Genomic DNA, 13,828 nt, shown 5'->3' on the forward strand with positions numbered 1-13,828 from the left:
CCATTGATTATTTTTTAAATTCTATTTCTTGTCCCCTATCTTTCATTCCTTGGAGATAGTTATAAACAAGTTGACTACTATTTCAACATGTGGCCATAATTCCTCATTAAAGTGGAAATTCCTTGAAAAGGATATTTTCAGTGAAACCAAAAATAATATTAATATTATATTGACATGGTAGTCCAATTAGAGAAAATGATGCATGGTAATCCAAGGAGAAAAAATGATGTTGGCGCGACCAAAAAGTACAAATATTGTATTAGGAGCTAGAGTTTGAATTTGAGGGGGGAAATTCCTGCCATAGGGCATTTTGCCCATTTTTTATGTTTAAAAGTTTTACATAATTGTTTCTTGCCATGTGTGTTGAATTTTACAAAACATATTTTTGATGGTTTATTATTTTCCAAAAACATTATTAATACTCTATGTCAAGTTGTGTCCCATCAGGGTTAGGGCTTGTCATAATGTCACCTGTGGAAACTATTCTACATGGTAGTTTTCTCACCAAAAATGACAAAATACATGACTGCAAGCTCTTGGTGTTAGGTAAATCATCACTTGATTGGTCATGTACTTCTTTCCTATTGCAAGCTAGGTGGATGATTGTGTTGAAGGATCTCTCACATCCATTTATGCACAAAGCACAGAGTAGGATTGCAAGGAGTAGGCGGAAATTAATGCTACCCCTCCTCACACCTCTCTCATCTACTGACTCACATCCTTTGTGAGCCACAAATTAGCAGTCCCTATGGCTGCAAAAACGTCCCTTCCCCCTCTCTCTCTCCCTCTCTCTCTCTATATATATATATATATATATATATATATATATATATATATATATATATATATATATATATATATATATATATATATATATATATATATATATATAGATATATTCTTGAGTTACATGTGAGTGCAAAGTAATTGATTGCCTCCGTAATTCAATCAAAGGGGAGATTGAGTCTATTGGTTATTTTCGTAAGGTTTTTTTACTGGTTTTTGTTGGATTGTATTATTTTTTGAGCCATAATTATTTTATATTTCATTGTGGAAATTGTACAAGTGGCATGTTGGGGACTGATTCTACATTGGATTTAAACAGTAAGAGGTTTTTCAGATTCTTTTTATGTCTTCAATGATTTTTGCATATCCCTTTTTTTTGCCTCTATGATAAGTCTGATGAAAGTTTGATATGTGAATTTGAAATATTCCTTTTTGTTGATGATTTTTCATTATTGGTAACATTTTTGTGTAAAAGGTGAATTTATTTATTGATTCAATGTTTTTCCTTTCTTCTTTCCCTAAACATGGAAGACTTGGGTTTTGATTCATCGAATGGAATCATTGTTTTCTTAATTGAGCAATATTTTTTCATTTCAATGTTTTCATTTTTTTGCAAGGTATTTCTTTTAGTATTTTTAAATTTTATTATTTTTTTTTTATTTTTACGTTTTTCCGCCATCATTTTATGATTTATTTTTAATGGACGTGTTATAATTCTTTTAAATCAATAGATGGGTTATATTTTATTATTAGGGAGCATTTTTTTTCCAAGTGATTTGTGGTTTGATCTAGCTACGTATTTTGGATGCCTTTTATTCTTTTTCTTCTTTTCTTTTATTTAAGGCTAGAATTTTGGATGCTTTTTATTCTTTTTTTGTTTTCTTTTATTTAAGGCTAGAATTATTTTGTTAAATTGTGTTTCTGTACACATAATGTGAGTTTTTTTTTCTTCCATGGTGACTTTGTTCTTAGTGTTAGCAACATTTTTATTGCTTTCATGGTTTCCCAAGGTTTCTTTTATTTACTACTAATGCTTACCATTTATGTTTCAATTCCTTGTGGTATGTGTTTTGTGTTGTGAAAAGACATGTGAAAACTTAAAATGTCTCAATATTGATGTGTTCATGATGAGCTGTGATACTTAGCCTAACATATCTATAAAAAAATCTACCATGCAAAACTCCAAAAACACTCCAATGCAAACCTGTGAAAACACACAAGAAAGTTATTCTTATGTGTGCATATGGAAGGGATTCTTTGAAAAGAAACATGTTAAAATGTCTCAATATTGATCTCATGATGATAGTAGGTTGTGATAGTTAGCCAAAAACATCAATAATAAAATCTACCACGCATGACTCCAAATTTTTTCTATATTATCATTGTTTTTTTTTTGTAAGCTTTTGTAGGACCCTCTCATTACATTACATTTTCGACCTTTTTTTTTTTTTTACAACCTCCGCAGGATTCGAACTTGGGTGGGGGGTGTGAAAGCCATCCGCCCCAACCATTACATCATGCACGTCATGTGCTTCTATATTATCATTGTTATTTTAATGCCATATTCTCAATAATTTTGGCTTGTTCATAATGTGGCTTGTTTTTTTTGTTTCAGAAAGCCGACATGTTGTAATGGAGAAAAATAGTGGGACAAAGAAGTCTAATAGTAATTATCCCCAATACGAAACTCTGTTGGGCTATAAGATTGAAGATGTTCGACCTCACAATGGCATCGAGAAGTTTCGTAGTGTTGCATACTCTAACATAAGCTTTCTTTTCTCTAATAGGATTTACTCAGGTGGAGGTTATTGTTTTAGTTTTCTATTCAATATATAAGGCCAAAATCTAGCTTGATTGAAATAGATGAAATTGTATCTAGGCTAGCTATAATTATAGATTGAAACCGTGGTCGATGAAATTAAACAATTTTGTGAAATCTAAATAGCAACATTGATAGATTTTAGCCACTATGAAGTCAAACGTCTTCAATCTTGGGGACTGAGTCTGCATCGGATTTAAACAGTAAAAGCTTCTTCCTTTTGGCGAAAAGGCCATCAACTACTGTATGTCACTAGAAATTACATATTTATAATTACTAAAACATATTGCAAACACATTGTTTGCGGTGTTTCAACCCAACCCAATCCAATATAAATAACCTCAATTAATGGACACAATATCTACTTTATGAAATCTCTCATTTTTAATTAAATTTTGAAAGTTAATATAAATATATTACTCCTCATGAAAATTGTTGTGGTGAAGAGCCATCAACTACTGTATATCATTAAAAATTACATATTTATAATTACTGAAAACAAATTACAAATTCAGTGTTTCGACCCAATCTAATATAAATAGCAGCAATTAATGGACAAATATCTACTTTATCACTCATTTTTTAATTAAATTTGGAAAGATAATATAAATATATCTTTTGCCGATGAGAAAAACATCATCTACATTTCTCTACTATTTACCTATTTAGACTACTCACTGTTTACATCTTTTGAGAGAATGCAATATAAATAGTCTCAGTTAATGAACAAAGTATGGACATTTTTTTCCCTCAAGTTAAATATGTGAAAATTTGTAACCTATGGGAAATATTTTTATCATTTTTTTTGTGAAGGATTAGTTTACTATTAAAAAAATCACTTTTGAAGAGCGAAATTTGAACACAACTTTACTCCACGAGGAGTATAAAGATCCAGAAGGTCATAAAAATATTCTCTCACTGGAAAAGAGGAATCGAAAGCAGGAAAGTTGCACAAAATATGCAATAAAGATCCAGAAGGTCAAAAAAAATTCTCTGACCGGAAACGAGGAATCGAAAGCAGGAAAGTTGCACAAAATGTGCGACTTTTATCGCATTTCCATTCAATGTCCAAGGCCGCATTTGGAAACTTGCAACCATTCGATGGAGGGGCATAAGAAGGTTACCAAAGGCTTTAAAAGTTATAAATAAGAAGGCAGCTACCCGAATTACTTGTTCTCCTCGACCCCACACACACGACCAAAAGATCAGGCTACCCGAAGTTTCCTACCGTCATTAGTCATTACTACCACTTCAAACTTACGTTGTTGTTTTATTGTTGTCAGAATGTAGAGATGTGGTGGTGTTGTTTTAATATTTTCAGAATGTAGCCATATGTTGATGATTGCAATCCTTTGTCTTCTAGAAGCTGCACCAATTACTACTTCTCACCGAGGCATCGGCAGAAACCTCAGTCGAACCACGACCCAACATGCTCTTCTTTTTCCTGTATTTTTACTGTTTAATTAATATTTTTGTTCTTTTTATTTATGCTGTTTTAGGTTTTAAATTTTATTGTTAATTTTAATGGTATGTTTTATTTTTTTAGCATTTTTTTGGGGTTATTTTTACTTCAAATTTTATGTGAATTATTATAAAAAATTAAATCAAATTTTATTATTTTTGAAAATAAAATTCATAACAAAATGTTATTATTCCAAATTTTTATTTAATTTTTTATAAAAATAGTTTATTTAATGTTATTTTTAGTGAAAATGTTGTGAAATATGGTTTTTGTTATTGTTTAAAGTTATTATTTTTTAGTGACAAATATTTTGTGTGTAATGAAATATTAATTAACAATATATAAATATCTAAAAGACGAGTTTGGAAAACCTTTAAAAAATAAACATCTTAGCACGAAAAATAAGAATCATCATTTCAAAAAACATTGTGCACATTTAGGACATAAAAATTTTAAAGTATTAAAAATATGCTTAAAAAATGAAAATCACCAACATTTAAAAGAAATGATCCATACTTGATATATAAAAATATTTAAAGTGTAAAAAATAAGCCCCAAAAAAGGGGTTGATGTTGCATCAACACTTTTCAAAATTGGCATGAAAATCACTAAAATTTATAAAAATATGCATACTTAGTAGATAAGAAAATTTAAAGTGTCAAAAATATGCTCCAAAAAGAATGTGTATTCTAAATCAACACTTTTCAAAACTAGATGACGTTTTGCAACTCTAAAAAAGTGGAAACTCAATATAGTTCTCGTTTGTAAGTTTACTTTGTTTACAACAAAGATGATATATAAATGTTCAACGTGTGTTAATACTACTCCACATAGTGGTATTGGATCATCAATATTCTTAAATCTATAGAATACAATTTTTTTAAATTAAATTTAGATGTTCACTCTCAAACTTCAAGTGAAATGCCACTTATGGTATTTAATTTTTTTTTAATAAAATTTTGGTTTTAACCAACTCTTGGTTCAAATTCGTGACTTTATGAAAAAAGGATTTTATCATCAATATTCTTATTTTTTAATTAAGTTTTCACTTGAAAGAAGTTTAGTGACTATATTTTTTTTTATTAAGAACGACCCATATAGTTTTCCTATTGGCCCCACCTTGTGCAAATTCCTCCATATATGTTTTCACCAATTTTAGACCTAACAAGAGTATCAAACTAGGGAGGCTTACACTCTAGCTAAATTTTGCATGAAAGAAAGGGAGGTACGAAGCTAAACTCTATGTTGAAGTGTAGAGATAAAAGGGTAAGGTCCACTGCTTCACAAAAGGTGGCCCCAAAAGAAAATATTTATTTTATGATTACGTTGGGAGAGCATCCTAGATATTTAGGCTTGGGTGTAATGATTTCTCTAGTCACATAATTTTTTGTGTGTTAATTCAAGAGAAATGAAGCTATTTTGATGCATGAAAGACAAATATAGAGTCCAAAGTTGCTACACTTGGTTGTAAATGATAAATAATAAAGTTTTCGTGAATAAATCAACAACACCTACTAAATGATTATTTATATTCTAAAGTATGTGTAGAAGTGCAGATATAAAAGGGTAAGTTCCATTTCTCTGCACAAGGTGAGCCTAGAAGGAAATATTAAATCTATAATCATATTGGAAAAGTGATCCAGATATCTACACTTGGGTGTAATGATTTGAATTTTTTTTTCAATACATAGAGAGAAATGAAGTTACTTTGATGCTTGGAAGACATATATAAATACCAAAGTAGCTACATTAGTTGTAAATGGAAAATAATAAAGTTGTCATTAATAAATTAACAACAACTAATAAATCATTATTCGTCTTACCTGGAAATAGTAAAATAATGCAATTATAGAAAAAACATTAATAAGTTTAGGTAATAGCTACAAAATACTGCCATTTTGCATTTGAATATTTTTGTTTAGTCATGGGCGAAGCTAAAGTTAATGCCATGGAATGTCTAATTATTTTGTTTGATTTGGACATACTCAAAGAATCATGCATTTCAAATTTATTTATTTTCCACTTGTCTAGATTCTATTAGCTCTGTGTCATAAGTCTCATGCTGCAAAAAATATTACCAAGTCTAATGAAATTACCTAAAAAGGCATGCATTTCTAGCATACAACAATCATAAGATACACAAACCAGGACAAAGCATAAGACATATAGTAATAATGCAATTATGGAAGAAAATTTAAAAATTTCATGTAAACATTTCAAGTTATTTCCATTTTTCATTTGAATAATTTTGTTTATTCACAGTGAGCTAAAGTTAATTCCATGGAATCTCTAATTCTTCTGCTTGATTCAGACATACTCAGAGAATCATGCATTCCAAATTTATTTCTTTTCCACTTGTCTAAAATAATTTAATGATTGGTATCCTCCTATTAGTTGGATATCATATGATTGGTATATTTATATATGTACACACAATAGGAGGAGTTGGCTTACTCATTTCCGCTATCCTCGGTAGGGTTATCTGAAGGTGACTAGGTCATTGTTAGCTACTTGGTGGTCATTCCCAGAGCTACAAACAAAAGAAGAAAACATAAAATTCAAAGAGGTGAAAGGATTTTAGTTCTTGAAGCCACACATCGAGACATTTCCTTCATGTTAATTGTGATGTTAATAACAATGACAATGATCACAATTTTTGCATGTTTAATCTCCATATCCATCTTTTTCGTCATCACAGTGACAATGATCACAATTTTAATGTTCTTAATCTTTACATTCAACTTTTTTTCATCACAGCTCGACCTCTTTCACTTGCTTACACTTGACTCGGTGTGTTTATCTAAAATTGACCACGTCACTATGAGTTGTTGGATGACCATGCCCACAGGTACCAATAGAAATAGAATAAATAAAATGGAGTGAGATGAAAGGATTTTAGCCTTTAAAGTTGCACATAAAGGCATTTACTTCATCTCAATGTTAATTTTCATCATAGTGAATATGATCACAATTTTCACATGTCTAACCTTCTTATTCATTGTTTTATTCACCACATGTCAGGCTTTTCCACTTATATATGATAGCTTTATTTAAAGGTGACTGTGTCACTATGAGTTGTTTCGTGGCAATGTCTGAAACTACAAACAAAGACAAAAAATAAAATGAAAAGAGATGAAAAGGTTTCTACTCTTAATATGACACATCAAGGCATTGTCTTTGTCTCAATTGTGATGTTCATCAAAGTTACAATGATCATAATTTTCTCATGTCTAATCTTTGTGGTTACATTTTTTATTAGAACACTTAAATTCATCCATATTTATCCTTTTTAATATTATTATCGTGAACATATTAATAAATTAGGTTGGCATACATTAATAAGTGTCATATTTCACTTAAATACATAACCACCATTAAAAGGGAGAATGCTGCATATCTACATTATTATGATGTCTAGTGGCTTATATTAACCACATTTATTAATGTGGTTGTGACAAATGACCACATGCTAGTATATCATTGTTGATTATGATTAACTATTGTTAAATATTTTCAAGTTATGGTTGAGGGGGGTTTATTATTATCTTCATATAGTTCATTATGGATGGCCATGGTTATCCACATATCATTATAGTTGACTATAATAGGTTATGGTTGACTACTGTTAACCATGTTTGATCATAGTTTACCACGTTTGGCCAGAAAAGACTTGAATGGTTATACGTTATTATAGTGAATAGAAACTTGTAGTACTTTAACAATTTGCATGATCAATTTACTTCACATAAAAAAAATTATACATAAAAATTGATATTTTACTATATAATAAAATTAAAATTAAAATTAATTAGATAATATTGTAAGTTATAATAAGATAAATGATGAGTTTGAGACTACATCACTGCAATACTCATTTCTTGGGACGAATTGATAGTGCATCATTTAAAATTGTCAAGGCTCATGGACTAACACGAGTTGGAAGGTAAGCATTTCTATGTCATTTAATAGAAAGGTTCACATCCCACCATGGGACTACATCTAAGGATTTGTGCCTTAACAATAATAGAGTGGGGTACAGTTAATGAGAAGCGAGATATGGCAAGTTTTACGATACATAACATAAAATTTGATGTCGTACCACATGAGTTTTATAAATTGTCCTGACATAAGTCTCCTGCTTCAATTTTTTTTACCAAGTCTAACACAATCACCTAGGAAGAAATATATTTCTAACATATAATAACCATAAGATATATCAAGACAATGCAATAGACCTACTACTAATGCCACTTACACTATAACTATATTGTATTGATGTTAATTGAATTGTTATTACATATTTACGCTATTGTATTATTGTTAACTAAATTTGTGATTCAAATTTCAAGGACGGATATTCCTAAGCCAACCACATGCATGTCACCTGAAACATAAAATATAACATAGGCATGTAACAGAGGGAACACAAAGAATGAAAAAAATAGGAAAATGTGATTCAATGTGAAAAAAATTGAAATTAAATGCTTTGCAAACAAAAACACAAAGCATTTATAGCATAAAAATAGGATGTACATTTTTTTCCATAAAAAAACTATGGTTTTTATTATGTAAACAACGAATAAAAGTTACATTCTATATACACACTGAGTGTTTATGCATTGCTGAGCTATAACATGCTTGATACAAAGAAAACATTTGACAAAAAAGGGTCAAATAATGAAACCCTAAGATCAAAAAATTCCCATGCCACAAAGCATAAAGAAAAAAATATACAAGGCGCACATGTCTCATCAGAAGAAACCTTGGTATGGAGGCCATAGTAAATTTTAAAAAACAAAAAATAAATAAATCAAGGCTCACAATCCCTCTAAAATCCCAAATATGGAGAAAAATAAAAACTCTACAACCCACCAACAAATAGTGAGGCTAGAAAAATTACAAAACTTGGGTCGGAAACCCATGCCAAGAGGCCAAGTAATAGAGTGGTACATCCATAACCCATCCACCAAAAGCAAGCCACAAAACCCAACAAGAGGCCAAGGAAGAGACTTTCAAAAGAAAAAGAAGGTGACCGTTTGAAGAAGGATGAACTGATATGAGTCAACAATGTAGCACAATCTAGATTAGAAGAAACTAGCAACACGAGAGGAGATAAGAAATACCATTGAAAACCCAAAATCATCACAAAAAACCCATTCCAATAGACAATGTCCAAAAAACCTGGCGTGAAAAGGCACGAAATAGAAGTTTGACCAAATGGCAACCCAAAAACCCCACCTCATCAACTTTCCATAGTGGTGCTTGTCGCAATAGAGAGAAACCCAAGAAACATACCTTGGTAATAGAAGACACATCCTGCAATGCAAAAGAAACTATGAGCCAAAAAAAACTCAACGACGACAAAGGGGCAAGGAAGGAAGGAGGCATGAAGCAGGGTTAGAGGAACTAGGGCTACACACCCCAATCCCACTCCCTCAAACCCGCTCCTCCATAAAAATAGGATTTACTTACCAATTTGACTCTATAGTTTTCTTTTTTAGCTAACGACTTTACAAAATTTAATCTTTGTATTTTTCTTCTTCACATTTTTTTACAACTCTACTTCATAACAATTTCCATAGCTCTTCGTATGATGTTAAATGACTAATAGGTTTTATAGTTTTTTATGAGATGTTAGATAACTAATGGGCTATGCAATTGCACCTCTACTTCTCAATTTCATGTTTTATAACATGAATCTAAAATTACCCCCAATGGAATTGAGGGGATATACTGAATGTTCAAGGTGTGTTAATATTGTTGCAAATCAATAGTGAGATTTCATCTTCAATGTTCTTAAATGCCTAGAGAACGAGTTTTTAAATTAAATTTTGAATTTCACTTCCATACTTTAAGTGAAATGTTTCCTACTCTCTCTAGGTTTTCTTTTAACTAAATTTTAATTTTAATTAACTTTTGGCTTGAACCTACCACTTCCAGGAAGAGGGATTTTATCATCAATGTCCTTATTTTTAATTAAACTTTCACTTGAAAGAAGTCTAGTGACCATATTTTTTATTAAGAAGAATGTGTATAGTCTTGAATAAATATTTCCAAGATTTTATTTCTAAATCTTGCAAAATACAAGACATTTTCCTATTCTTTATTATTACTTTTGAATACATTTTTTCACATAAATTGTCATTCACTTGTCACAAACACTATGAAATTAGAAAGGAATATGTGGAGCTAATGTCCATGCAGAAGTAACACATGTGCCAATGTAAATCATGTGTGGAGGTAGGAGGGTAAGTTCCACTACTCCACACAAGGTGGGACCAAATTTGAAATATTTTATTTGTAATTGTTGGAAAAGACACCCAACTATTTAGACTTAGGTCTAAATGTTAAATAATAATGTTGTGATTAAATTAATAAGAGGTAATAAATAACTTATTTATCTTCTTTAAAATTCAACCCGATTATTTAAAGTGCAAATGAACTAATAAAATAATACAATTATGGAAATAGAGTAGAGAGTTAAAAGGAGTATATGTTATTGGCATTGCAGATTCTACAATTTATATAAGGAGCCCATCTTTGCAAAACCCTTCAATTATTATACATAACATAAATTTAAGAAGAAATACCGAAATTTGGGTATGTTCTTTATACATTAATATAATTAGACACAACAACCAATAGAGCCATATTAGCAAGAACTTAATCTAGATTTAAAATCAATGTTATACGTAGAACACACATCTCAATCTCAAAAGTCATGTTGAATCTTATATTCATATTGATCAACAACATAGCATTAGATATAATATACAAGCGAAGAGGAGGATTTCAAAAACTCATGCTCAATTTATAATTCTAGCCACTGTAAAAAATCCTATAGATTCACAAGCTAATGCAATTTGCTATAGAAAGAGACATGAATCTACTTCTACTCTTTACAGTGGAAGCCCATAAACATCGAGCAAAAAATAATCAATAGAGGAAGATAATAAAAGGCACATAACACAATAAATATCTAGGGAAAGCCACAACTAAAACCCCACTATCTATTTTGTATTAGTCCAGAAAATGAAGATGAAATTAAAATGCTTGTTCTCTTTAGAACAATCCCAACACTCAACAAATTCAATCCCCAACTCATAAGAAATCTCAACGCCAAAGCTTAGCCTCTTCACAAGATCTCCAAGTCTCTATTCCAATGTGTAATTCCTATGGAGGATAAATTGTATTTAAAGGGAAATAAAGCCTCTAAAAACTGTGCAATCCCTCAAGGATCAGTTCCTGAATGCATGCACTATCAGTGCAACTAAAAAAAATATAAACAAATAGTACACTATCCCTGCACTCTAGTCTCAAATGGGTCTTTCTCTAATTCGATATGCATGAGTTTCTGATGATTAAATATTCAGTTAACTAGAGTAGCACTGGTGGAGTTCATTAATGTCACCACTGACTGTTAACTCACTATTAGTTCTCTCAATCAGTTTGAGAACTAATTTAACTGAACTGACTCATGAAACTGACTCTTCTATTTTACAACTCACAATTAACTCATACTAGACTCCTAGAAAGTAGGGAGAACATACACATGACTTCCAAAAGACTTCCAACTCGAATTTACTAAGTTAAGTAAGTTTAATAAACTTAATTTCACTATTTTAAGTTTCTATGAGAATAGAATTTGAATTTAATTTCCAGTTTAATTCAAGGACAAATTAAACTGGAATCTATTGTTTTCATTTCTCAACACTCCCTCTTAACAAGAAAGGGATTATCAGCTACCCCAATCCTGTCTCTGTGGAACTCAAATTTACATCTTGATAATTCCTTTGTCAAGATGTCAACATCTTGTTCCTCCGTGGGAATGTAATCTAACAACATGATCCACCTCAATACACAATCTCTGAGATGATGATATTAGATATCAATATGTTTGGACCAATCATGAAAAACTGGATTTATAGAGAGATTGATACAACTCTGATTATCGCAGTGAATCATTGTCAGATCCCTCTATTGACCAAACAAGCCAACCAAGATCTTCCTCATCCAAATAACCTCACATGCTACCTGACTTGTAGCCATGTAATCTTCCTCTGCCAAACTTAGTGCAATTGATCTAGGTTTCCTGTTGTAGCAAGAAATTGATGCTGACCCAATACTAAATATTCCTCCTGATGTGCTCTTCCTATCAGATGGACTCCCAACCTAATCTGCATCGGTGAAGCCTTGAAGCTTCAATCCCTTTGTTCTTCTATACCATAACCTAAGCTGAGTAATACCTCTGAGGTATCTCAATACATGCTTTACTGCATTCCAATATAGCCTTGTAGGCCTAAAAACCACTTTACTAAGTTGGTTAACTACATAGCACATATCCAGTTATGTGTTCACCAAGTACATGATTGAACCCACAAGCTGCTTGTAAGTAATAGCTTCCACTACTTCCCCTGAAGTAGCATCCTCCTTCCTCCAGTTATTAGCTAGAGGAGTCTCCATGGGTTTACTACTCCATGTGGAATCTCCTGAGTATCTGGTTGGCATACTTTCCCTGAGATACAAAAAACTCCCCATCTCTCTGCCATACCTCCACGCTAAGAAAGTAATGCATGAGACCCATGTCCTTCATCTCAAAATATCTTGCAAGGTCTTCCTTACAATATTTGATGAGCTTCTCATCACCTATCATTATAAGATCATCTACATATAGTAAAATGATCAACAACTTACCTTCCACCACTATGTGATACAGGTTCACATATGCTTCACTCTTCATGAAGCCCAACCCATTTAAGTAGCTATATATCATGGTGTATCAAGCATGAGGTGCTTGCTTCATCCCATACAACACTCTCTTGAGTTGGCACACATGCGACTCAGGGTATAAGGTTTAAAAACCTTCGGGATGATCTATGTGCACCTCTTCCTTAATCATGCCATTGAGGAAGGTAGTCTTCACATTCGTATGATGGATCTTCCAACTCATCTATGCTGATAGTGCCAAAATAGATCTTATTGAAGAGTACCTTGCAACAGGAGAAAGGGTTTCATCATAGTCAAGCCCCTCTACTTGTGAAAAGCCATGGGTCACAAATATGGCCTTATGCTTCTCCACACTACCATCTCTAGCTTACTTTACCTTGTAAAGCCAACGAGAGGTCACAACTCACTTGTCCTTTGGTCTCAAGACCATATACAAAACACTGTTATGAACTATGGAGTCATACTCCTCCACCATCGCATCAACCTAAACCAGTTGTTGCACTGCTTCCTGAAAGGAATATGGCTTTGTCACAACACATTCACCCATAAGTGCCATGCATCGAGTGTACCTTTCTGGTGATGTCCTTTTTCTACACTGAGAAGTGGGTGCTCCCACATTCTCCCGTGCATCATCCAATAAACTATTAGCCTCTTTAGTGTGCTTTCTTCCCTCTCTGGAATACTCTTCCTGAGTGGATTTCTCAACTCTCTGAACCTCTACATGTGGCTGCTCCACATCAATCTGAGGCCCCTCATCCGCATGTAGCTGAAGCTCCCTCTCAAGGGACAATTGCATGGTCTTCTCCTCATCGAACGAGATATCACTCTAAACCACTATCATCCGACTCAGTGGCATGTACATTTGATAGTTGTGAGTTGTATCAGTGTACCCCACAAATATCCCCAACTCTACGGTTGGTTCAAGCTTCTTCCATGCATCTTTGCTCACATGGCAATAAACTAATGACCCAAAAATCCTGAAGTGACCAACATCTGTCCTCTTACTAGAATAAGCCTCGTCTGGTTTCTTCATC

Source organism: Pinus tabuliformis, chromosome Q (genome assembly GCF_031772625.1).
Source record: "Pinus tabuliformis cultivar Carrire ecotype Pingquan chromosome Q, CPIR1, whole genome shotgun sequence".
In the NCBI taxonomy this organism is placed as follows: Eukaryota; Viridiplantae; Streptophyta; class Pinopsida; order Pinales; family Pinaceae; genus Pinus; species Pinus tabuliformis.